General features: G+C 48.9%; 1 protein-coding gene across 3 annotated transcripts in view; it reads right to left on the reverse strand.

The window, feature by feature from the left end:
• Nucleotides 1–7,293, reverse strand: part of LOC122943410 (t-SNARE domain-containing protein 1-like) — a 153,103-nt gene extending 145,810 nt beyond the window's left edge. For 2 of the 3 annotated variants that reach the window (XM_044301126.1, XM_044301125.1), the window contains exon 1: nucleotides 7,187–7,293. The gene's annotated coding sequence lies outside the window, so the exon portion shown is untranslated. The remainder of the gene's footprint in view (nucleotides 1–7,186) is intronic. The other variant, XM_044301127.1, reaches the window with a different exon arrangement.
• Between the last annotated feature and the right edge of the window lie 19,486 nt (nucleotides 7,294–26,779).

Raw genomic sequence — 26,779 nt, forward strand, 5'->3', positions numbered from 1 at the left:
GCGCGCTGAGAGCGGCGTGCACCATGTTCTCTGATACTAGGCTGTGCAGTAGCGCAGCCCAGTATCGGTAAATGTCAAATCCCGGTATCGAATTGATACCGGTACAAAAGTATCAATAATTCGATACCCAGTGCAACCCAACCTGTGGCACCAGTACATCTCTCTTGGAGCTGTCACTCCACTTCCCAAGACTTCGGATAGTCCACTGTAGTCTGGAAGCTTCACTGGCGACCACCCAGCTTTCCCAGAACACACAACTAAAGCCTCATTCACATGTCCTCATTCATTTTAATGTGTGTGTTCATACATCAGTGTTTTAGAACCATCCGCGGGTCCGTGTTTTTAGCAAGGATGCATGCTCTATTTTGTCCATGCAGCAAAAAAACGGACACACGGACAGCTTCATGGATGCATCACTGACCACAGATTTGAGCACGGACACGGATGTGTGAATGAGGATTAAACGGATTCCAATTTCTAACTTAACAACTTGACATTTAAAGGGGTTGTTCATCATTTTAGGATTGAGGGCATCAATATCCGATGGCCGACAGTCTGACATCCCATACTTCCACCCATTGTGTAGTGGACAGAGCTGGTTACCATTCACTTCAATGGGGGCAGCACTGCAGTTACCAGCGTCGTCCACTGCACAGTGGATGGCGCTGTGTGCTTCAGGCCAAAGCAAAACAGCAGACAGGCGGGGGTACCAGGTGTCGGACCCCCACCGATCATATCAGGGATCAGCAACCTTCGCCACTACAGCTGTTGTGAAACTACAACTCCCAGCATGCTCCATTCATTTCTGTGAGTTCTGGGAAGAGCAAGTATGCATGCTGGGAGTTGTAGTTTCACGACAGCTAGAGTGCCGGAGGTTGCCTACCCCTAGATCAGACACTGATATCCTATCCTGAGGACAGACCATCATCAGTAAAATCCTGGACAACTCCTAAGACCCCCCCCAAGCTGTCCGTACAGTCACACAGGGGTTAAAGGCTGAACGTGGAGGCAGCAGACATGACGTTACTGAACGAAATGAAGAGCGGGTCTAATGAGTGGATTATAAAGTGGTAATGGGCCGTCGGGGGGGTTAAAGTAACACTTTTCTTCAATAATAACTCGGTTTCCCGCATGTAGGGAGCGATGACCTCATCACATTACACGTCTAATGAGAGCAGATCCTGCCGCTCTGAAACGCGCTTCTATTCGATTTTCCTGGTTATGAAGCACTTTATGCCTGCAGCCCATCCCGTCAGCCGCGCGCTAACGCAATTATCACCGCTTCTCAGAACTGCTTCAGTCCAGACCACGGCCTCACCATATCCCCCGAAAGTTAAAGGGGAACCACAGGAATTAAAGGGGTTGTCCGCTTTTTACTATTGATAACCTTTCGATGATAGGACCCCCGCAGATCTAATATTGCTGACCTAACTCCCAACACCCCCAACGATCGGCTGCTTGTACGAGCGCTGCCTTCTCTGCTCTGTTTACCTGCAGCGATCGCAGTGCTGATCGGGAGTAATACCAATGATGGCGTCCCTATTCACTTCTATAGGACGCCCCGTCTGTTCACGTGAATACTGCCGAGCCGTCCCATAGAAGTGAATAAGGACGCCATGCTTGTAGTAACAACTGTTACCCTCTGCGAGCAGAGAAGGCAGCACTCGCGCAAGCGCTGCCTTCTCTTCATACGACTAATCAGTGGGGATCTGGTATTAATTACCTATCCTGAGGAAAGGTCATCAATAGTAAAAAGCGGACAACCCCTTTAAGCCAGGTCCCCCTCTGGTAATAATTCATTAGGGAGCATTTCGGTAACATTCACTGACAGCAAGCATAAATTGTGCATAAGAAGCTACAGCACTAGGTCCCTCATTTTTAACACGCACCTGCAAGCTAAAGTAGGGACCGGCTATAAAGAGCAGCCCCGAAGGACCCCGCACGCCCTCGGATTACAGTGCAAGTCTTGTGATTTCAATCTGAACAGCGTAAGGCTACATTCACACGTCAGTATTTTTCTATATCCCGAATTTCGGTCCGTTTTTTTGCGGATCCGTTGTTCTTGAAAATGTTTCCGTATGTCATCCGTTTTTTTCGGATCCGCAAAAAACGGAAACATGTATAAATTTCAATAAGCAAATAAAGTTGTTTGGATTTCTTTGAAAAAAAAAAAGTTTCTGTTTGCAGGATTTAATTTCCAGGAACGGAATACGAATGTCTTCCGCTTTTTGCGGATCCATTGACTTTGTATTGTACCAGGATCCGATTTTTGCAGAAAAAAAATAGGACATGTTTTATATTTTTTCGGACATGTGGAACGGAACAACAGAAACGGACAGCACACATTGTGCTGTCCGATTTTTTTTTCAGGACCCATTGAAAATGAATGGGTCCAGATCTGGTCCAGATCTGTTCCGCAAAAACGGAACCGATCAGGAAAGAAAAAACGGACGTGTGAATTGACCCCAATACTGAATATCACCTGTGGAAGCACTGCAGGGAAACTGCGCACTTGATAATAGCTTCCCCCAAAGATCCCGGCTGATGACTGGGGGCCACAGCTGCAGGCCAGGTCCGCTACGGCGCACATAGCCCGACAGCACCAAGATGTCCGATGCCACCTATGAGAATGTCACTTGTGGAACTCCGCCTCTGTACATCTTTACATAATGTTAGAAAACTGGCTCCATTGTGTTAGTTTTCACCCCCCTTAAAGGAGAACCCCATTTTTAAAGTGACGTTACACAACACCACAGTATAAAATAAAACGTGATATGGCGAATACTTTCAGAATTTTGCAGGTTTTCCTTTTACTAGAAGCCGGACCACAGTTAGGCGACGGTTGTGTTCATGAGCCCTGTTTTACGGTCCGCGAATTGCAGACCTACAAAACACGCAAAACAGCCGTGTGCGTTTTGCATTTTGTGGAATAGAACGTCCAGGCCGTAACAGAACCGTCCTATCCCTGTCCGTAACGCAGACAAGAACAGGACAAGTTCTATTTTTTTTGCGGGGCTGCGGAACGGACGGACATGTCTTTTGCGGTCCCTTTGAAATGAATGGGACCGCATCTGACCCACAAAAAATGTGGACCAGATGAGGACAAAAACGCTGCTCGTGTGCCTGAGGCCTTCATCAACGCTGGCTCGGCTATTTCCGTCGGCCCCATAGAAATGAATGGGAGCGGGAGCAGCGCATGCGCGGTACGCTCCCAATCACTTCTATGGGGAGCCGGCTCGGTGGTGGCCGGACCAGAGTCCTCCAGCCACCACCTTGCGGGGCTCCGTTCTTGATATAGGGGCGGGTCCCAGCGGTGGGAGCGCATCTATAAGACATGCCCATTGACCATGATGAGACAACCCCTTTAATCAAACTGGAATACCCCTTTAAAGAAAATGAAACATACCAGATCAATGCACTGGGGATATTTGGGAGGACTGGTCCGTTCACTGCTTCAGGCGCAGGACTAACCTCAGTACTAGTACACCGCGCTGGTACAGGTCAGCCTAACATCCACACGAGACCGGGGCCCAAGGTTTCCCAGCAGAACATCGCACCGCCCCTGCAGACTTATCTTCAGCCACATTTCCTACACCGGTAACAGCCGAGGTTGACCTGAAGCCACGGCACCATCTATCAGGCTGTGAGGCCACCAGCCCACGTGTGGCTCTACTGTCCGCTCCCTACAGCGTCACATCTGACGTCAGTCTCAGAGGCCACCCTTACGAAGTGGCTGTAGTGCTACACGTGCCAACCTCACAACAAGGCAGAAAATCACATACGGCCCTACTATACATAATAGTAAAACTAACAGGATGTATAATAAACAGGAAGAAGACGCGCCACGTGGCCGCTAACGTGGAGAGAGAAAAAAAAGCCACATCTCGCAGCTGACAGCCATCGTTCTGCTCCATTGCTTCAAACACAAAAAAAAAAACTAAACAACTGAAAATAATCTTGGTAAAAAATAAATAAATAAAAATCTACCTGACATTTTGGGTCTAAGCGTCTCCATGGTTACCATCACCACCAAACCCTGTGCGGTCTCATCCTACAGTCGTAGTCTTCCGTTCTCCCTCTTGATACCCAACAAGCAGCAGAAGGGACAGATCCAAGGAAAATATACGAGACTGCAAGAACAGAGTGCACTTGACTCGTCAGTGTACTGTAACCATGGAGACGCCCGGGCCCGCATAGGAGCTGTAGACCCAAAAAACAATAGATCATTGGCAAAGCTGCAGCTTTTACTTCTCACGCAGTGGAGAAAAATATAAATCTTTGCAAAAAAAAAAATCTATAAAAAAAAAATCCACATGCCCGTTAAGGCTCAGGCCCCGTCTCGCCCCCAGAGAGCGCACTGAATAAATACACACTGTACTCGCGGTTTTGATGCTGATCTCACTCTTGCATTGAGAAGGGTGAAAACTCCACGGAACGAAGAAGCGAGGTTGAGGCCAGATTTGTGAAATCGCATACGTTGTGCCGGTACGGAATTACGCTGCGGTTTTCCCACGTGAGAACCTGCGACGTGTGCAGGAGGCAGGAGAGCCTTCAGGAAGGCCGGGGACTAATGGGGAACCTTCCTGGTGCACACACCGTACACACCCACATGCGCCTGTCACTGTGTAGAATACCGCAGGCGACTGCTCTATCGCACGTAGTTGGATAAATCTCTCCCTTAGTAATGTATTGTGATTGTCCATATTGCTTCCTTTGCTGGCTGGATTCATTTTTCCATCATTTTATACTCTGCTCGTTTCCATGGTTACAACCATCCAGCAGCGGCGGTCGTCGTCGTGCTTGCACACTATAGGAAAATAAACTGCCGGCCTTTCCGGTAGCTAGGACCGTGGAAGCGCACATCGGCTCGTGCTTTTTTTCTATAGTGTGCAAGCACGACCACCGTTACTGGATTGCAGGGTGGTCGGAACCACGGAAACGAGCAGTGTATAATGTGCTGGAAAAATCCATGAAGCTAGAAAAGGAAGCAATACGGACATTCATGTTTCCATCACATTATACACTGCTCGTTTCCATGGTTATGACCACCCTGCAAAAAAAAAAGGGTGGTCAACAATTTCCTATTTTATTTTCTTCACTTCTTCCCCCCCACCCTGCGGTACCTGTGACCAGAGCCACCTACCTGCTCAGTTCCAGCTCCGGGGCTGTCTTCATTGCACTCCTTCATGTAAACTTCCAGCATGGATGGTGTCACATGTGCCACTGCTGCCAATGACGGGGGACACCACCACTGAAGTCAGGCATTGGCTGCAGAGGTGACTGCAATGAAGACAGCCCGGGGGTCACAGAGCAGTGGGGAGCAGGTAGGCACAGCGCTCTTCACTGGTCCTGAAAAAATGGAGACTGTGGACAGGGCCAGAATGGCTTCCAAACACAATGTCCCATTCACTGAAAGCAAGCAGAGATCTTTAAAAAGGTGAATATTATGTATGTTGTAGAACTTTTTAATTGTCGGGTGGTGGTGATTACAGACTGGCAGGCGCCCTGTTAACGCCCACCCATTTATCAGACCTCCACAATGACGCCCTCGTTATTACAGAGCAGCCATACTGCAACATTATGAGCCACGGACCGGCAGCAAGGCGTGGTGGTGCTGCCAAAAAGTGGCCAAGGACGAAACTGTGGATAAATATAGGAGAGCAGAGTATCAGGTGACCCAGGACGGGCGCGCTGCAGGCTGCCCCATGCACGGGCATAGTCACCTATATCGTAAGCATGGCAAGGAGTGACAGGAACGCAGGGTAGCACCAATGGAGGTCAAGTGACTGATGGGCAGTGCCCCTAGAGACAGTGCAAGACTCCAAGACTTGCACTGCCACCTGAGCCGGGTAACACGGGCAGCTACGTCTGGGGGTGCCACCTGAGCCGGGTAACACGGGCAGCTACGTCTGGGGGTGCCACCTGAGCCGGGTAACACGGGCAGCTACGTCTGGGGGTGCCACCTGAGCCGGGTAACACGGGCAGCTACGTCTGGGGGTGCCACCTGAGCCGGGTAACACGGGCAGCTACGTCTGGGGGTGCCACCTGAGCCGGGTAACACGGGCAGCTACGTCTGGGGGTGCCACCTGAGCCGGGTAACACGGGCAGCTACGTCTGGGGGTGCCACCTGAGTCGGGTAACACGGGCAGCTACGTCTGGGGGTGCCACCTGAGCCGGGTAACACGGGCAGCTACGTCTGGGGGTGCCACCTGAGCCGGGTAACACGGGCAGCTACGTCTGGGGGTGCCACCTGAGCCGGGTAACACGGGCAGCTACGTCTGGGGTGCCACCCGAGCCGGGTAACACGGGCAGCTACGTCTGGGGGTGCCACCAGAGCCGGGTAACACGGGCAGCAACGTCTGGGGGTGCCACCAGAGCCGGGTAACACGGGCAGCTACGTCTGGGGGTGCCACCAGAGCCGGGTAACACGGGCAGCTACGTCTGGGGGTGCCACCAGAGCCGGGTAACACGGGCAGCTACGTCTGGGGGTGCCGTCTGAGCCGGGTAACACGGGCAGCAATGTCTGGGGTGCCACCCGAGCCGGGTAACACGGGCAGCTACGTCTGGGGGTGCCACCTGAGCCGGGTAACACGGGCAGCTACGTCTGGGGGTGCCACGGGCAGCTACGTCTGGGGGTGCCACCAGAGCCGGGTAACACGGGCAGTTATGTCTGGGGTGCCACCCGAGCTGGGTAACATGGGCAGCTATGTCTGGGGTGCCACCTATGCCAACATGGCCACAAGCAGCCGCCCTGGGGGAAGGACCAGCTATAGGGCCCTCCCCCATAGGGAACAGTGCAGCACATGGCCTCTGCATGTTGCCCCCCCCCCCCCCGGTCACATGACTCCAGGAGGACGAGTCCACCACTGACTCCTACAGGGGGGGTGTTACAGGCCACAACCTGACTAGAACTACAGGCGGGAACTCCATGCTGGTAGTCGTAGTCCTGGCAGGGTGTGAGGCGGAGTCTCCCCGGTGCAGCCTATAAACACTGAGCGCCCACATCACAGGTCCCAGCGCCCAGGCCGCACACCCAGCCTCCAGGCCGGAGCGGCTCCACAGGCGGCCACTTACAACCAGGCGCTTCCCTCTCCGCTCCGACAGACTGGGGTGGACAGGGCCAAGGGCGCCGGGCAACCGGGCACAACGTATGAGGACCCGGAACGGGCATCTAAGGTGACCCTACCTGACGGCGGGAGCGCGGGATGACCGGGCTGCGGGATGAGGGGGGGCGGATCCGCGTGGTCACGTGAGGCGCAGCTGGTTCCTCGTCACGTGAGAGCGTGCTGTGCGTCTTGGCGTCATCACGCCGCTAAGCTCGGCGGCTCCTCCCCTCAAGCCTGGACCGTCTGTCTGCACAGGCCCCGCCCACCGCTGTCTTCTGCTCACATTCACACTTGCAGGTTTTCTGCTGCGGTTGTGGAAGCTCAAAACAGGTGTCGATGATAAAAGGAGAGACAGTTTTAAGAGGAGATTCTACTACTTTTCTTTTTGGATCTGCTCCTGCGCTTTGTTTGTGTAAAAACCTGCAGGCAGGGGTGGACTGACAACGCTTGGGGCCCCCGGGCAATAGGAGATTATGGGGCCCCTGTGTCCCCGCCCACCCTCAAGCCACACCCACATATTGCACCGCCTACATCCCAGAGAACCCTTTTACCTTCTGTAATCTGTAGTGTTACATGGGACTGCAGAAATCCATAAATTAGGCTGCTGTCACACCGGTGTGTTTGCTGGATCCGGCCGGGATCGCCAGAAACACTTCTGATAATACAACCGTCCGCGTCCGTTATGGACCGATCCGTCATGAACTCCACTGAAAGTCAATGGGGGACGGATCCGTTTTCTACTGGTCAGATCCGTCTTCCTCCACATCCCAGGACGGAAAGCTAAATACAACATGTTGCGGTTCGCTCTCCGGTCTGGGAACGGAACGGAATGCATTTTGGAGGATTCCGTTCTGTTCAGTTTTGTCCCCATTGACAATGAATGGGGGAAAAACTGAAGAGTTTTTTTCCGGTATTGAGACCCTAGGACAGAACTCAATACCGGAAAACTGTAACGCTAGTGTGATAGTAGCCTTATAATAAAAGAGACTTGGAGGAGAAGATGAGACGCAGGTCACAGTAATGAGCCCCCTCTATATATAGGAGAATACAGCGCCACATGCCTGTTACATCCAGGGACATCTCCCGTCATGTAGACCTTCTCTTTCCTCCTCCGTTAGACCGCCATGACTAATTCTTTCAGCCGCATCTCGTCTCTGCAGTTTGTTACACAGACGTTAGATTTCTCATAATTGGGGTCATTTACTGGTGTAAAGTAGAACTGGCTTAGGTGCCCTCATCGACCAATCAGATTCCACCTTTCATTCTCAAAAGGAGCTGTCTAACATTAAAAGTGGAATCTGGTTGCAACTAAGCCAGGTCTACGTTACACCAGTTTGATAAATGACCCCCAAATGTCCTTATGGCTATAATGTCCCCTAGAGTGCCCCGAGTAATAATACCACCCTATATTGTCCAGGTAATAATCCCTGTATAGTGTCCCTGAAAAATAATGTCCCCTAATATGTCCTTGTAATAGAAATGCCCCTATAGTTCCTACCCAATAGCGACATCCCCCACAGTAGTAATTGTCCCCCACAGTATTGATTTCCACCACAGTACCAATTGTCCCCCACACTGCCCCCACAGTAGTAATTGTCCCCCACACTGCCCCATAGTAGTAATTGTCCCCCACAGTACCAATTGTCCCCCACACTGCCCCCACAGTAGTAATTGTCCCCCACAGTACCAATTGTCCCCCACACTGCCCCCACAGTAGCATTTTTTCCCCCACACTGCCCCCATAGTAGTAATTGTCCCCCACACTGCCCCCACAGTACCAATTGTCCCCCACAGTAGTAATTTTTCCCCCACACTGCCCCATAGTAGTAATTGTCCCCCACAGTACCAATTGTCCTCCACACTGCCCCCACAGTAGTAATTGTCCCCCACACTGCCCCCACAGTACCAATTGTCCCCCACACTGCCCCCACAGTACCAATTGTCCCCCACACTGCCCCCACAGTAGTAATTGTCCCCCACACTGCCCCCACAGTAGTAATTTTTCCCCCACACTGCCCCATAGTAGTAATTGTCCCCCACAGTACCAATTGTCCCCCACACTGCCCCCACAGTAGTAATTGTCCCCCACAGTACCAATTGTCCCCCACACTGCCCCCACAGTAGTATTTTTTCCCCCACACTGCCCCCACAGTAGTAATTGTCCCCCACACTGCCCCCACAGTACCAATTGTCCACCACACTGCCCCCACAGTACCAATTGTCCCCCACACTGCCCCCACAGTACCAATTGTCCCCCACACTGCCCCTACAGTAGTAATTTTTCCCTCACACTGCCCCAACAGTAGTAATTGTCCCCCACAGTATTCATTTCCCCCCACACTGCCCCATGTAGTAATATGCCCTCCATTGTCCCTTCAGTAATATGTATCCTCGCCTCCTGTGCCCCCCAGTAATGTCCCCCAAAGTTGCCTTGGCACGCAAAAAATAAAATAAAAGCCAATACTTACCTGTGTCCTAAACTCCTGGCGCTCACCCGTACATAGGCAGGCGCACGGCGCACGTCACTGTGGTGCTTCCCGACACAGGCGCGTGATGTCGCTATGGCGCCCGCCAGTGCCGGGAATACTACTACTGCATAGGCTTATCGCAATATTACCTATAGGATAGGACCCTGGAGGGGCCCCCTCCTGAGTCCTATCCTATAGGCAATATTGCGACGCTGCGCCAGCCGCCGGGCCCGGGTGAATAACTTTGCAGTCCGTGCACATTATGTTATGTACGTGGTGCAGTCCGTGCACATTATGTTATGTACGCGGCTGCGGCGGGCCCCCATCTCGGCCAGGCCCTCAGACCACGTCCGAAGTGCCCGACTGGTCAGTACGCCCCTGCCTGCAGGTGTGAATAAGCCCTGCAGATATCTACTGAAAGATAAAGGGGAGAGTTATCAGAACTAGTGTAAACCAATCAGATTGCACCTTTCATTTTTCACAGCTCCTCTGGAAAATGAAAGGTGGAATCTGATTGGTTGCTATGGGCAACTCAGCCAGTTTTGGGATCTAACTGCCGACGTCCCAGCGTTTTCCTGGTGTCTGGGGCGCAAAGACCGTTTTGGGAAGCTGAGGAGGGAGGGGCTGTTTGTCCTCAAAATGGAGCGGTGGTCACTGGTGGAATTTTACAGCCTAAGGGCTCATGCACACAACCGTTGTTTTGCGATCGGTCTTTCACGGATCCGTTGTTCCATATCTGAGTTTTTATTTTTTTTTAAGTCCTCTTCCGTTCCATTATTCCACAAAACATATCCGTGTGGTTTCCGTATGCGATACGTTTTTTGCAGATCGGAAACGTAAACAGTAACTTATTAATCACCAAACACATGAGCAATATGGGCTGGGCATAGCATTTCTACAGTATGGATCCGCGACATACGGATGACATACGGATGTGTGCGTTCCGTATTTTTTGCGGACCCATTGACTTGAATGGGACCTGTGACCGTGATTTGCGGACAATAATAGGACATGCAGTACTTTTTTGCGGAACGGAATGCACACGGAGTACCTTCCGTTGTTTTTGCGGACCCATTGAAGTGAATGGTTCCGCATACGGTCCTGGTAGCCTCCATCACATGGTCTGATATGGGTGTGGCTTAAAGTCTGGCTTTGTTCACACTGCACTGGTTGTCCTGCTAGGCGGTTGTGTGGAAGCTTGGCTGTGAGCTGGATTACATCACCTTCAGACCTTGTTCACACCATAGGTAGCGTAGTGATAGGACCCCTTGCTATGCTGAGAGCCGTGACGTGGTGCATGTGGGCTCCGATATCTTCCTGACAGGAATATATTGGCGAAAGTCTCAGCTTTTAATATCTGCATTTATGACTAGCCAGTATAGTCAGTGGCATATCCGTTTGGTGCATTTCTTCTGTGATTTAGAAGTGTTTGCCTGCCAAAGTTCAGCCAATACCTGCTGATCACTAAGATCTGCTGGTGAACCAGGCACATTACATGTTGACACAGCAAGTTTCATAGGAATAAATATGCACATTATTGCATACGGCGCATCATCGGAAGGTCGGTGCGGAATTGAGGCACAGGACCCCACGGAAGCACTACTGAGTGCTTCCGTGGTATTTCTGTCCGTGCCTTCACCCTACAAAAAAATACAACATATTCTATATACAGTCCTGATCAAAAGTTTAAGACCACTTGAAAAATGGCAAAAAATCCTATTTAGCATGGCTGGATCTTAACAAGGTTCCAAGTAGAGCTTCAACATGCAACAAGAAGAAATGGGAGGAGACAGGACATTTTTTGAGCATTCAATTTAATGAAAACAATAAACTGAAACAGGCTGTTTTTCAGCTGATCAAAAGTTTAGGACCACACCTCCAAAAAAATAACTAAACCCCCCCCAAAAAAAAACTGAAATCCAACTTCCAAACATGACCTCAGTAATGAGTAGCTCCGCCGTTATTGTTTATCACTTCAAAAATTTGTTTCGGCATGCTTGATGCAAGCGTTTCCATAAGGTGAGTGGGAACATTTCTCCAAGTGGTGAAGACGGCCGCACGAAGGCCATCTACTGTCTGGAACTGTTGTCCATTTTTGTAAACTTCCCTTGCCATCCATCCCCAAAGGTTCTCAATTGGATTTAGATCAGGGGAACACGCAGGATGGGCCAAAAGTGTGATGTTATTCTCCTGGAAGAAGTCCCTTGTCCTGCGGGCATTGTGCACTGTAGCGTTGTCCTGTTGAAAAACCCAGTCGTTACCACACAGACGAGGGCCCTCAGTCACAAGGAATGCTCTCTGCAACATCTGGACATAGCCAGCGGCCGTTTGACGCCCCTGCACTTCCTGAAGCTCCATTGTTCCACTGAAGGAAAAAGGACCCCAGACCATTATGGTGCCCCCTCCATTGTGGCGCGTAGAAAACATCTCAGATGGGATCTGCTTGTCATGCCAGTAACGTTGGAAACCATCAGGACCATCAAGGTTAAAAAAAATTCTCATCAGAGAATAAAACTTTCTTCCACCTTTGAATGTCCCATGTTTGGTGCTCTCTTGCAAAGTCCAAACGAGCAGTTCTGTGGCGTTCAAGGAGACGAGGTCTTTGAAGACGTTTTTTGTTTTTGAAGCCCTTCAGTCTCAGATGCCGTCTGATGGTTATGGGGCTGCAGTCAGCCCCAGTAAGGGCCTTAATTTGGGTCAAGGATCGTTCAGTGTCTTGACGGACAGCCAATTGGATCCTCCGGCTCAGTGCTGGTGAATTTTTTTTGGGTCTTCCACTTGACTTTTTTGTTCCATAACCCTCAGGATCATTTAAGAAATTCCAAATGACTGTCTTACTGCGTCCCACCTCAGCAGCGATGGCGCGCTGTGAGAGACCCTGCTTATGCAGCTCAACAACCCGACCACATTCAAAAAGGGAGAGTTTTTTTGCCTTTGCCATCACGACGTGTGACTACCTGACAGAAGATGACAATGAATCCACATCTTTGCACAGATTTGTCCTTTTATAGCCATGTGGTCCTAAACTGTGGATCAGCTGAAAAACAGCCTGTTTCAGTTTATTTGTTGTTTTCATTAAATTGAATGTTCAAAAAATGTTTTGTCTCACTCCCATTTCTTCTTGTTGCATGTTGAAGCTCTACTTGGAACCTTGTTAGGATCCAGCCATGCTGAATAGGATTTTTTGCCATTTTTCAAGTGGTCTTAAACTTTTGATCAGGACTGTATCAAGTTGAACAGGTTTGGATCCGTCTGCGGAATCCGCGCGGATGTTGCCCGTGCATTGGGGACCGCAAATTGTAGTCCCTAATGCACAGAACGGCCGAACAACAGCCGTGTGCATGAGCCCTAAATCTGTATGAGGCTGATGTTTCCATGCAACAAAAAAAAAAATGCAAGAATGAACATGTCCAATGTTTTTTAGCTGCAGATTTCAAATCTATATACGGGAAAAATTTGCGCGTATGAACTATGGGATGGATTTCCATCGGAATCAATAGGACTCATATATTAAGCGGTATGAGACGAGGATTGCACTGAAATCCTCATAAAAAAATCAGTTGTGCGACTACCCTGGGGCAGATTTACAAGGGGCGTTTCTGACGGCGCAGTTAAAAGTGCAGGCAATCTTACTGCAAGTTACGGTAGTTTAACCATGCAGCTTCCAGGCGCATGGCTCCAGCTAAAGCATAATGTACTGCACGCGAACGCCGTGAAAAACTGTATCACCACATGCGGTTTTGACCACGCGTGTCAAAAACTTCCCATGCCGGGTCTAGGCATACATGTGAGTGCCAGGTCCAAGACACATAGGGAGGAGTCCTAAGTGGTGGGTCCTCTTCTTAGATAACCCTGACCAGTGGCGTGACAACCCCCTTGGTGGTCAATAAGGAGTTAACTGCCCCACATTTAGCTTGCAGCAATTTCAATAAATCTGTCCCATGAAGATGTCATCAGATGTGGGGCCAAATGACAAACTTCAATCACACATGACATACACTGCTCTAATGCATCGGACAAGCTCACCTCAACATAATGCAGACGATTCTGATGACACCCTCAGCTCTGCTACATCGGTACCGCCCTGTGGTCTCCCGCATGTTGCTTGTTTGTAATTTTCCTACGTATATTTTAAGTGTTTGCGAGCTCCGATCCCCGGAGTCTGATGGTTCGCCAATCTCATTAGTATTCATTAAAAATTGAGAATTGCGTTCTCACCTTTTGTACTTTGCAGTCCAGGACCGAATGTGTGGGCGAAGAACCAAAAAGTAAAGAGCGGCGCTGAGGGAGACCTCCCCCCGCCTGTGTTCTGGCTGCTCCAGAACACAGTGACTTTCCTGCACCCCCGGCGTCATGAATAAATATCCTCTGTGTCTAAATGGGCCACAGTCTTTTGTCACAACGTATCGGTTTTGTCCAGGGTGCTCCTTTAAAGGCTATGTGCACCATCGAGGACAATTTAAAAAAAAAAAATTTTTTTAATGATTGCATTTTACTCATTTTGGGCTAAAAATAATATTTTCAATTGGTCTTTATTAAAAATGTCATGACGACTTATTTAAGCCACATTCTTATCAGTAAGATAAGAATTCTGCTTTAATGAGTGTTTATAGGGTCAGAGATAAGGAGCCTGTCAGCTGCCTGCCTGACGGAGCAGAGAGAAAATACAGATCCTGCTAGTAAACTCAAAGCTGTGGAGGGAAAACGGCTCATCATTTTTAATAAAGACCAATTGAAAAAATGATTTCTAGCTCAAAATGAGTATAATGCAATAATAAAAAAAAAATTGCCACCGTGTCCATAGCCTTTAACCGCCTCCGGACCGCCTAACGCACGGATGCGTCCGGAAGGTGGTTGATTTACTCCTCCTGGACGCTTCCGTGCATCATCTCGCGATAGCCGAGATTTCCTGTGAACGCGCTCACACAGGCGCGCGCGCTCACAGGAACGGAAGGTAAGCGAGTGGATCTCCAGCCTGCCAGCGGCGATCGCTCGCTGGCAGGCTGGAGATGTGATTTTTTTAACCCCTAACAGGTATATTAGACGCTGTTTTGATAACAGCGTCTAATATACCTGCTACCTGGTCCTCTGGTGGTCCCTTTTGTTTGGATCGACCACCAGAGGACACAGGTAGCTCTGTAAAGTAGCACCAAACACTACACTACACCCCCCCCCCCTGTCACTTATTAACCCTTTATAAACCACTGATCAGCCCATATAGACTCCCTGATCACCCCCCTGTCATTGATCACCCCCCCTGTAAGGCTCCATTCAGAGGTCCGTATGATTTTTACGGATCCACGGATACATGGATCGGATCCGCAAAACGCATACGGACATCTGAATGGAGCCTTACAGGGGGGTGATCAATGACAAGGGGGTGATCACCCATATAGACTCCCTGATCACCCCCGTCATTGATCACCCCCCTGTAAGGCTCCATTCAGACGTCCGTATGATTTTTACGGATACATGGATCGGATCCGCAAAACGCATACGGACGTCTGAATGGAGCCTTACAGGGGGGTGATCACCCATATAGACACACTGATCACCCCCCTGTCATTGATAACCCCCCTGTCATTGATAACCCCCCTGTCATTGATCACCCCGCTGTAAGGCTCCATTCAGACGTCCAGATGATTTTTACGGATCCACGGATACATGGATCGGATCCGCAAAACGCATACGGACGTCTGAATGGAGCCTTACAGGGGGGTGATCACCTCATATACACTCCCTGATCACCCCCTGTCATTGATCACCCCCCTGTAAGGCTCCATTCAGACGTCCGTATGTGTTTTGCGGATCCGATCCATGTATCCGTGGATCCGTAAAAATCATACGGACATCTGAATGGAGCCTTACAGGGGGGTGATCAATGACAGGGGGGTGATCAGGGAGTCTATATGGGTGATCACCCCCCTGTCATTGATCACCCCCCTGTAAGGCTCCATTCAGAATTTTTTTGGGCCCAAGTTAGTGGAAATTGTTTTTTTTTTTTTTCTTACTAAGTCTCATATTCCACTAACTTGTGTCAAAAAATAAAATCTCCCATGAACTCACCATACCCCTCACGGAATCCAAATGCGTAAAAATTTTTTAGACATTTATATTCCAGACTTCTTCTCACGCTTTAGGGCCCCTAAAATGCCAGGGCAGTATAAATACCCCACATGTGACCCCATTTCGGAAAGAAGACACCCCAAGGTATTCGCTGAGGGGCATATTGAGTCCATGAAAGATTGAAATTTTTGTCCCAAGTTAGCGGAAAGGGAGACTTTGTGAGAAAAAAATAAAATCAATTTCCGCTAACTTGTGCCTCAAAAAAAAATTTCTATGAACTCGCCATGCCCCTCATTGAATACCTTGGGGTGTCTTCTTTCCAAAATGGAGTCACATGTGGGGTATTTATACTGCCCTGGCTTTTTAGGGGCCCTAAAGCGTGAGAAGAAGTCTGGGATCCAAATGTCTAAAAATGCCCTCCTAAAAGGAATTTGGGCCGCTTTGCACATCTAGGCTGCAAAAAAGTGTGACACATCTGGTATCGCCGTACTCAGGAGAAGTTGGGGAAAGTGTTTTGGGGAGTCATTTTACATATACCCATGCTGGGTGAGAGAAATATCTTGGTCAAATGCCAGCTTTGTATAAAAAAATGGGAAAAGTTGTCTTTTGCCAAGATATTTCTCTCACCCAGCATGGGTATATGTAAAATGACACCCCAAAACACATTCCCCAACTTCTCCTGAGTACGGCGATACCAGATGTGTGACACTTTTTTGCCGCCTAGGTGGGCAAAGGGGCACATATTCCAAAGAGCACCTTTAGGATTTTACAGGTCATTTTTTTCACATTTTGATTTCAAACTACTTACCACACATTAGGGCCCCTAGAATGCCAGGGCAGTATAACTACCCCACAAGTGACCCCATTTTGGAAAGAAGACACCCCAAGGTATTCTGTGAGGGGCACGGCGAGTTCCTAGAATTTTTGTCACAAGTTAGCGGAAAATGATGATTTTATTTTTTTATTTTTTTCTAACAAAGTCTCATATTCCACTAACTTGTGACAAAAAATAAAAAATTCTAGGAACTCGCCGTGCCCCTCACGGAATACCTTGGGGTGTCTTCTTTCCAAAATGGGGTCACTTGTGGGGTAGTTATACTGCCCTGGCAATTTAGGGGCCCTAATGTGTGCAAAGTAGTTTGAAATCAAAATCTGTAAAAAATGGCCGGTGAAATCCTAAAGGTGCTCTTTGGAATGTGGGCCCCTTTGCCCACCTAGGCTGCAAAAAAGTGTCACACATCTGGTATCGCCGTACTCAGGAGAAGTTGGGCAATGTGTTTTGGGGTGTCATTTTACATATACCCATGCTGGGTGAGATAAATATTTTGGTCAAATGCCAACTTTGTATAAAAAAAATGGGAAATGTTGTCTTTTGCCAAGATATTTCTCTCACCCAGCATGGGTATATGTAAAATGACACCCAAAACACATTCCCCAACTTCTCCTGAGTACTGCGATACCACATGTGTGACACTTTTTTGCAGTCTAGGTGGGCAAAGGGGCACACATTCCAAAGAGCACCTTTCGGATTTCACCGGTAATTTTTTACAGATTTTGATTGCAAACTACTTCTCACACATCTGGGCCCCTAGAATGCCAGGGCAGTATAACTACCCCACAAGTGACCCCATTTTGGAAAGAAGACACCCCAAGGTATTTTGTGATGGGCATAGTGAGTTCATGGAAGTTTTTATTTTTTGTCACAAGTTAGTGGAATATGAGACTTTGCAAGAAAAAAAAAGAAAAAAAAAATCATCATTTTCCGCTAACTTGTGACAAAAAATAAAAAGTTCTATGAACTCACTATGCCCATCAGTGAATACCTTAGGGTGTCTACTTTCCGAAATGGGGTCATTTGTGGGGTGTTTCTACTGTCTGGGCATTGTAGAACCTCAGGAAACATGACAGGTGCTCAGAAAGTCAGAGCTGCTTCAAAAAGCGGAAATTCACATTTTTGTACCATAGTTTGTAAACGCTATAACTTTTACCCAAACCATTTTTTTTTTACCCAAACATTTTTTTTTTATCAAAGACATGTAGAACAATAAATTTAGCGAAAAATTTATATATGGATGTAATTTTTTTTGCAAAATTTTACAACTGAAAGTGAAAAATGTCATTTTTTTGCAAAAAAATCGTTAAATTTCGATTAATAACAAAAAAAGTAAAAATGTCAGCAGCAATGAAATACCACCATATGAAAGCTCTATTAGTGAGAAGAAAAGGAGGTAAAATTCATTTGGGTGGTAAGTTGCATGACCGAGCGATAAACGGTGAAAGTAGTGTAGTGCAGAATTGTAAAAAGTGGCCTGGTCATTAAGGGGGTTTCAGCTAGCGGGGTTGAAGTGGTTAAAGGGGTTGTCCCATCTCAGACAATGGGGGCATATCGCTAGAAGCATTGAGCTTCTTCACAGCCTCCCCCCCATTCACAGCTGTAGCAGTCTCCTGGTTGGATGCTGTGGCTGTCACTCAGAGCAGAGGGGAGGGGCTGTGAAGTAGCTTACTGCAAAGAGCACTTCACAATGAAGCTCCGCCTCCTTGACACTTGCAGGAGCAGAACCTGGTAGAATAAAATTTCATATTCACACTTCTCCTGATGATAAAAGCTTCACAACAGGTATGTTTGTCTTGCTCTACCCAGCCCCAACCTAGTGCTGACAGATTCTATTTAAAGGGGTTGTCCAGTATATATTTGTATAGACTGGGAATGCTTTAAAATGATAAAATAACCAATACTCCCCTGCTTCAGCCGCTCTGGTCCTTAATTGTCAGTAGGCGTAACAAAGTAACAGCCGAAGTATCGTGACACCGATTGGGGGCTTCACAGAAAGGGACAGTGTGGCCTGTTAGGTGTCAGACCCCCTTCAGCAGGCATAGCTGATTAATCCGGTGCAACCACACAAGCCACACACCCTTCAGGCTGGCATCACCTCTTGGAGAAGACCTCTCTCGGGGACACCAGAGTTTTCCCTGGCTACATTTGTAGTCCCATATAACTATATACATACTGGCCACTTCTTTACCTCTGATAGGGGACGTTCCACTCCCAGTCTTGGACCCAGCAAAATGTTTCTGGTGAAGGGAGGTGGTGTGTTAGATGTAGTCTCACCTCATTGGTCAGTGACAGATTGGGAGTTGTAGTGTTCCAACAGCTGGAGAGTCCCAGGTTGGAGATCCCTGTTATAGACGAACATAAGGAATGGATCCGGCACAGATTAAAATCCGATATCTTTATTGAATACTCACAGCGATACACATAATGGGGAAACGGTACCCCGATACTCCGTTGACGCATTTCGGACAAGTCACATGTCCTAATTCAGGTAAAACTAAGGACAGGTAACTTGTCCGAAATGCGTCAAACGAGTATCTGGGTACCGTTTCCCCATTATGTGTATCGCTGTGAGTATTCAATAAAGATATCGTTGGATTTTAATCTGTGCCGGATCCATTCCTTGATTTTGAAGTGGTCTCGAATCAGACAAGGTCCGAGCACGATTGCCAGGTGAGCTGGAGATCTTTACTAGTAGGCCATAAGGCTGTAGTGAATGTATTGTATGAAGCCCCTGGTCCATGAAGAGTTAACCAGCTCCGTCCTCTAATTAGAATTCGCTGCCCGTCATTTCACGAAGGTGATGCGATCACTGAACGGCGAGAATGAGATCTTTCTGTTCCGAGCCCCACGGCTCACATTGATTTCAGCCCTCCGGTTGTTGACATGTCTCACACTTATAAAGATGAATTCACTGCAAAATCCTTCACCAGCCTCGCTCTCCTGCAAGCGGACACGTGCAGCCACAACGCAAGCATCTGCCTCCATGGGCATAATGTTGGGGGGCAAATAAATAATACATTTTGGGGCACAACAGTGAAAAAAAGCTGTCCGACAACCGTTTTTGTAACAGCTATCACACGGCTGTTTTTAGAAGTCAATGGAGCTGTTTTTTAACAGCCAGTATATAGCGGGCATCAGGGGAGTTGCTAGGTTAAAAAATTTGGGGCATGGGCCCCTGATGTTTTGACCCAGGCCCCGAATGTCCTGCCTGCCTGCTAGATACAACTGTATTGCTATCCTCAAGATGGCAATACAATTGAATCTAATGCACTGGAAGAGCTGAAGGACCTGTGGTGATATCACAGGTCATGTGACCAGCCAAACAGGCAGTGGTTGAGAAGGACCCGCGATGATGTCACCATCATGTGACCAGTGCAGCAGAGGACGGCAGTGAAGAGGGGAAGAAGCTGAGGTGATGTCTGCTACATCAGGAGAGGTAAGTGAAGGGAGAGGCGGAGCAATGCTGGGAGTTGTGGTTATTTAACTGGGACTGCATGTTAAGGCTGAAGGGAGGGAAGTTATTTACATGGGACTGTGTGTTGGAGGTGGCTTGGGAGGGGGTCATGTTATTTACATGGGACTGTATGTTGATGGCAGCTGTGGGAGGGAGTGATGTTATTTACATGGGACTGAATGTTGAGGGGGCTGGTGGGGGGGATTATGTTATTTACATGGGTCTGAATGTTGAGGGGGTGATGTTTACATGAGATTGCATGTTGAAGGTGATGTTATTTATATAGGACTGTATTTTTGAGGGGGGTGGAGAAATGATTTGATGTTATTTACATGGGACTCTATGGCGGAGAGAGGGAAATAGTGTTATTTACATGGGACTGTATGTTGGAGGGGGCAGGAGAGAGTGTGATGTTATTTACATGGGCCTGTATGGTAGACGCAAGAATATAATTATAGGGGGCACTGCAGGGCGAGCATTATAACAGTAGGGGGCAGTATAAGTACTGGGGGTACTGTAGGGGTATTATAAATCCAGGGGACATTAGGTGTTCTTATTACTACTGGGGGCTCTATAGGAGGGACTTATGGATCTGCCTTATTTCTACTAAGAGCATTATGGGGGCCTTATTACTACTGAGGGGTCTGTAGGGAGCTTTATTACCACTGGGGCAGCAATAGGGGGACCTTATTACTAATGGGGGCTCTGTAAGGGCATTATTAATACTGGAGGGTTCTTCTACTAATGGGCGCACTCTTGGGGAGCATTATCACAGTTGGGGGCACTGTAGGGGGCAGTATTACTAATGGGGGCATTCTAGAAGGGAATTACTATTGGTGGGACTATAAGGAGCACTATTAATCATATTTTTTCAGGATGGTATTGGGGGGCACAGCGAGCAGCAGGATAACACTGTGGGGACTCCAGATTGGGGGATGATGATAGAAACGTGAGGAAGCGAAGATGTCTGTGTGTCACACTCTGCAGAGACGAGGCGGCTGAGAGAAGTGTCCGGACGGAATGGAGAAGATGATGACAGAGAAGCTCTACATCAGAGGAGACGTCACCTGGGAGGCCCTGGATGTGGCAGGTACGTGCTGCTGTATAGCAAGTATGTGGGGGAGACTTAGAGAACAGGGCCATATTCATTGGGGCTTGGGCCCAGGATCTTTTGAGACTCTAGCAACGTCCCTGGCGGGAATCAAAAAATAGAACATGTTCTATTTTTGGTCATTTTCACGACCAGACGGACCCCATTGAAACGGCCGTTAGACAGGAGTGTACCCGTACACAGGAGGGCACAAGCTCAAGCGTGAGGACATCACCGTGCACTCCCAGAGATCATGCTGAGAGCGTGTGGTGACATCATCAGATTTGAGGGCAGGTCCTTTAGCATCAAGAGAGGAGCGACTGCATCTGCGCATGCAAGTGGGTGAGGGGAGTAATTTATGATTTTTTTTTTTCTGCTTAAAAAACAACAACAACACATTATTACAGATGTGGACCAGTATGGGGAACATTGGGGGCCACAATAAGTGACATTATTACTGCTGGGGGTCACTATGGGGGACATTATGGGTACTGCAGGGGTTGGGATTTTATTTTAAAAAAAGTCAATGAAAATAATACATTTTGATGTAAGATGGCCAGAAAATGGATGCAAAACTAATTCAAAAATTGCCATGAAAATCTGACAGTTTGTCTGTTTTTTATGGCCTTTTCATTTCACTATTGTGTGAATGTAGCCTTGTTCTTAATGCTAACCTTAGAGAAGAGAAGGCCGAGAGGGAACACGATATCTTTATATAAATATGTAAATGGTGCACATAGTATGATGCCCCCAACACAATATGGTGACCCTTATGTGCCTCAACACAGATTAATGCTCCCTTATGTACCTTAAAGGGGTTGTCTCATCTGAAACATTGGTGGCATATTGCTAGCAGTGGCTGGGTTTGGGGTGGCCCCAACGCTACGCTGGGTCCCCCGGGACACCGTCGAGGTGTCACCATGTGTTGCTGGTAGGGCGTGGTGCACCCCAATGGGAAAGAAGTCCAGAGAGTCAGGGTCTGCAGGGGGCTTCTTTACTGGAGGGATTCAGGTACAAACCCCTACAGACGAGGAACAGGGCTGGCGTCTCCAGTCTCCTCCCGGGCAGAAGAAGGGTTTGATGCTGAGGATAAATTCCAGTAGAGAGGAGTTTAAAGAAGGTAAGTGTGATATTCATAAAGTGAGGAGACCACGGCACTCGGATTATGGATAATGTACAAATTGCTTGTTTACTTTAATCCATCCTAATGAAGATGGATAATTGTGGAAAGCATAAGGATATTGACGACAGACACTAAGCAATAAATGGTGGACTGTGTCGTCTAAGGCTACTTTCACACCTGCGTTCAGTGCGGATCCGTCTTTTATCTGCACAGACGGATCCGCTCATATAATGCAAACGCTTGTATCCGTTCAGAACATTATTCTTAAAAAAAAAAGACTAAGTGAAAACTGATCCGTCCTGACTTACATTGAAAGTCAATGGGAGACGGATCTGTTTTCAATTGCACCAGATTGTGTCAGTGAAAACTGATCCGTCCCCATTGACTTACATTGTGTACCAGGACGGATCCGTTTGGCTCCGCATCATCATGCAAGCAGCGTTTTGGTGTCCGCCTCAAAAGCGGAACGGAGACCAAACGCAGCCAAACTGATGCATTCTGAACGGATCCTTATCCATTCAGAATACATTGGGGCTGAACTGATCCGTTTTGGGCCCTGAAACGAATCTCACAAGCGGACCCAGAAACGCCAGTGTGAAATTAGCCTAAGGAGTCCCGAGGTGACGGACTTGGAGACATCTCAGAACAGCCGGGGAGGGTAATCCCTGTAGGTTCCACACAAAATGGTATGTCAGATGGACAATACGTAAGCTGTGCAGCAAGATTCATTATAGTCATGCAGACATAATAATCATTGTTAGGCCTCATGCACACGACCGTTGTTTTGGTCCGCATCCGAGCAGCCGTTTTTGCGGCTCAGATGCGGACCCATTCACTTCAATGGAGCCGCAAAAGATGCGGACAGCACATCTGTTGCACCGTTCCGTGGCCCCGCAAAAAAACCATAGCATGTCCTATTCTTGTCCGTTTTGCAGACAAAAATAGGCATGTCTACACTGGGCCGCAAAAAACAGCAAGGTCGTGTGCATGTAGCCTAACTCTGTGTCCTATCAGGTATAGGTTAGACTGTTAGAGGCATGCATAGTAAGTAGTGGTAGAGCGTAGGCTGGAGGCATGCATAGTAAGTAGTGGTAGAGCGTAGGCTGGAGGCATGCATAGTAAGTAGTGTATAGATAGTGAGAGAGAAGCACAAGGTGTGGGGTAATGGAGCTGGGCATGTCAGACAGGGTCAGGTTGTCTGATCTACCGTAGATTAGCGCTGCACTTCTATAGTAGAATACAATCTAATATGATGTATAGGGTTAGAGCAACCTGGAAGCACGTTGGTGGTCAGTGGGTATGTGATGAAACCAACCTCGCCACAGTGTTTTGGAGGGGGCTGTTTGCCAGCCTCCTGACCCAGGATTACGGCCCTTTGAGATACTTTTGCTAACTTTCAAACCCCTGAACCTATTCGAGTGAATTTTGGATGGGTTTGTCCCCAAGTTATACTGATTGGGTTGATGTGGGTTATGTGTATGTACAATGTAGGCTCACAAAGTTGTGGCAATTTATGAGAGGTGTAACTTTTCAGCTTAGGAGATAGTTGGGTAGATACAGAGATTGACTCAATTGTCTCCTAGACAGAGGGGAGGAAAATGCTGGGTGTGTTTCTATTGTCCCATTGTGTGTTTAAATGGTGATTTCTGTCCTGTTGTCTCCACATGTGTATTGGCGATTTCCCTTTGTCCTGAGAGATAATTGGATTGCTCCTCGGGTGTCTCCAGGGCAGAGAGGAGGAAACCATGATGCATTGTGGGGATGTGTTGTGTCTGTATCCTGAATTGCTACATATCTGTCCTGCGTCGCAGTCTCCCTTCTGGTCCCCTAGGGGCGTGAACGATTGGTTGCTGTACTTACATTGTATGTGTTGTAAAATATTGATTGGTTGTACTTCAAAACCCTGTGGGCAGTACTATGTTTGTGGTTTGTGAATAAAAGAGGCTGTACGTGCAAGTACAGTCAGAAGCTGCTTTTATACCTTCATGAAGTCTTGGCTCATGTTTGGGGAATGCGATAACTACACTCTTGGGGATTGCTATATCACAATACTCCCCTGAGTATAAGCTCTTGTAAGAGCTTGTTCCTGGTTCCTGTCTCTGTATTTAGGAGAGGTTCACCCACTGGAGCCTGGAGCCTTGTCGTAGGTCCAGGGTGGGTAGGAGACGGCGAGACCTCCACCAAGCTTCGGCGGTTCGTGGGGTCTGCAGTGCTGACGGTGTCAAGTGGAGTGCTTGGAATCCTCTGGAAGCACTAGGAGCATCTATCGACGGAGGTACCCGGTCGGGGTGCTAGGCGTTCCGTTACATTGGTGGCAAGCAGTGGGATGGCGTCCTAGTGTGAGGAGAAGCAGCTCAGAGACACCGTTCGTGGAGTAAATTGAGGGCAACGCTAGTATCCGTACAGCGCCCCTGGCTACAGCAGGATGGAATCGGGTAGTCTTCGGACAGCGTTCTATGACGAGGAGGAGGCAGCCGCGGACTACAGGGATGCAGACAGAAAGGAAGTCTGGTATGATGCCCTGGAAAATGCCCAGCGGCGGCAAGGTGAGAGTCTCCCCAGTGAGGAGCAGCAGTTGCGGATGCGAGTGGCCCTGCGAATGCCCCTTCTGGGAGAGAAGCCCCTGGATGAGTGGGTGACAGAACTGGAGAGCCTGGTATGGAAGAAGCGTTGGCTAGACAACGCCTACCAGGCACTCTGGTGGGAGGTGATTCGGCACTCCCCCTGGATGGCTGAGCACGACAGACCCGAGGGTGGGGATTATGATGGCCCTGGCCTGTTGTTTGAGGCCTTCCTAGAACCGGAGTTTGGAGATGCTGGAGAGTCCCGGTTCTGGGATATCTTTGACCACAGGGAGGCTATGCATGATTGGGCTACAGCGAGAGAGGTGAGACAAGACCTGGCATCTCTAGTGTCAAAAGAGTGGGAGCTGGAGCAGGATTACCAATACCTATTCAGCTCCATTCGGTCCCAATATACACTGCCAGAGAGCTGGGTGGCAGTCCCAGACCTACAACCCTACAGCTGGGAAGACCCGACTAAAGTATCTCCTGCTTCAATACCATCTACAGAGGTAGGGGACCTCATAGACTGGTCCTGGGGGGAAACCCATATGGCAGGTGGAGATGGGACCGAGATCTCTCCACCGGCCCTACAGGGATGCTGGGCAGTCGGCCCAGATCGCCAACGGCAGTCAGAGTTTCAGGGAGTAGGGACAGTTGGTCCTGCTCCCCAGCGGCAGTATGTTTTGCAGGGAGAGGAGAGCATTGTCTTCATTCCCCAGCGGCAGTGTGCTTTGAAGGGAGAGGAGACAACCGGTCTCTCTCCCCAACCACAGGGGGACAGCACCCCTAACTCCAATGGTGCAGATGGGACCGCAGTCTCTGCACCAGACCTACCGGGATGCTGGCAGGCCGGTACAGAGTCCCCACCAACCCCGCAGGAATGCCAGGAGGAGGAGGTAAGCGATCCCTCCTCTCCACAGCTGATCCGCGACAAGGTCCCGGGGGTAGGATTCCCTGACCCCATCCCAGCGGAAGAGCTGGCATCTGGGCAGAGCGCAGTTGGCCTCTGCCCTCCTCTATCCTCTTCTCCAGAGGCTGACTTTCCACAGGCTTCCCCAGCGGAAGAGCTGGCATCTGGGCAGAACACAGTTGGCCTCTGCCCTCCCCTATCCTCTTCGCCAGAGCCGACTTCCCACAGGCTACCCCAGCGGAAGAGCTGGCATCTGGGCAGAGCGCAGTCGGTCTCTGCCCTCCCCTATCCTCTTCTCCAGAGGCTGACTCCCCTCTGGCTACCCCAGCGGAAGAGCTGGCATCGGGGCAGAGCGCAGTCGGCCTCTGCCCACCAAGTACCTACAGCTCCAAGCTAGAGAACACCAATGAAGCAAGGAGTCGCAGATGCCCACTCAACAGCTGGGGACATACAGAACAGAGCCAGGCCCCAAGATTCAACAGGTCCAGTATTGGGTTGTGGTTAGACTGCCAGACTAACTCAGGTACTGACCGTGAGGTCAGGTATCTGGTTAGTCTTCCCTGGGAAGGGGAGATGTGTGACGAAACCAACCTCGCCACAGTGTTTTGGAGGGGGCTGTTTGCCAGCCTCCTGCCCCAGGATTACGGCCCTTTGAGATACTTTTGCTAACTTTTAAACCCCTGAACCTATTCGAGTGAATTTTGGATGGGTTTGTCCCCAAGTTATACTGGTTGGGTTGATGTGGGTTATGTGTATGTACAATGTAGGCTCACAAAGTTGTGGCAATTTATGAGAGGTGTAACTTTTCAGCTTAGGAGATAGTTGGGTAGATACAGAGATTGACTCAATTGTCTCCTAGACAGAGGGGAGGAAAATGCTGGGTGTGTTTCTATTGTACCATTGTGTGTTTAAATGGTGATTTCTGTCCTGTTGTCTCCACATGTGTATTGGCGATTTCACTTTGTCCTGAGAGATAATTGGATTGCTCCTCGCGTGTCTCCAGGGCAGAGAGGAGGAAACCATGATGCATTGTGGGGATGTGTTGTGTCTGTATCCTGAATTGCTACATATCTGTCCTGCGTCGCAGTCTCCCTTCTGGTCCCCTAGGGGAGTGAACGATTGGTTGCTGTACTTACATTGTATGTGTTGTAAAATATTGATTG

The sequence above is a fragment of the Bufo gargarizans genome, chromosome 7 (assembly GCF_014858855.1).
Source record: "Bufo gargarizans isolate SCDJY-AF-19 chromosome 7, ASM1485885v1, whole genome shotgun sequence".
NCBI classification, from domain to species: Eukaryota; Metazoa; Chordata; class Amphibia; order Anura; family Bufonidae; genus Bufo; species Bufo gargarizans.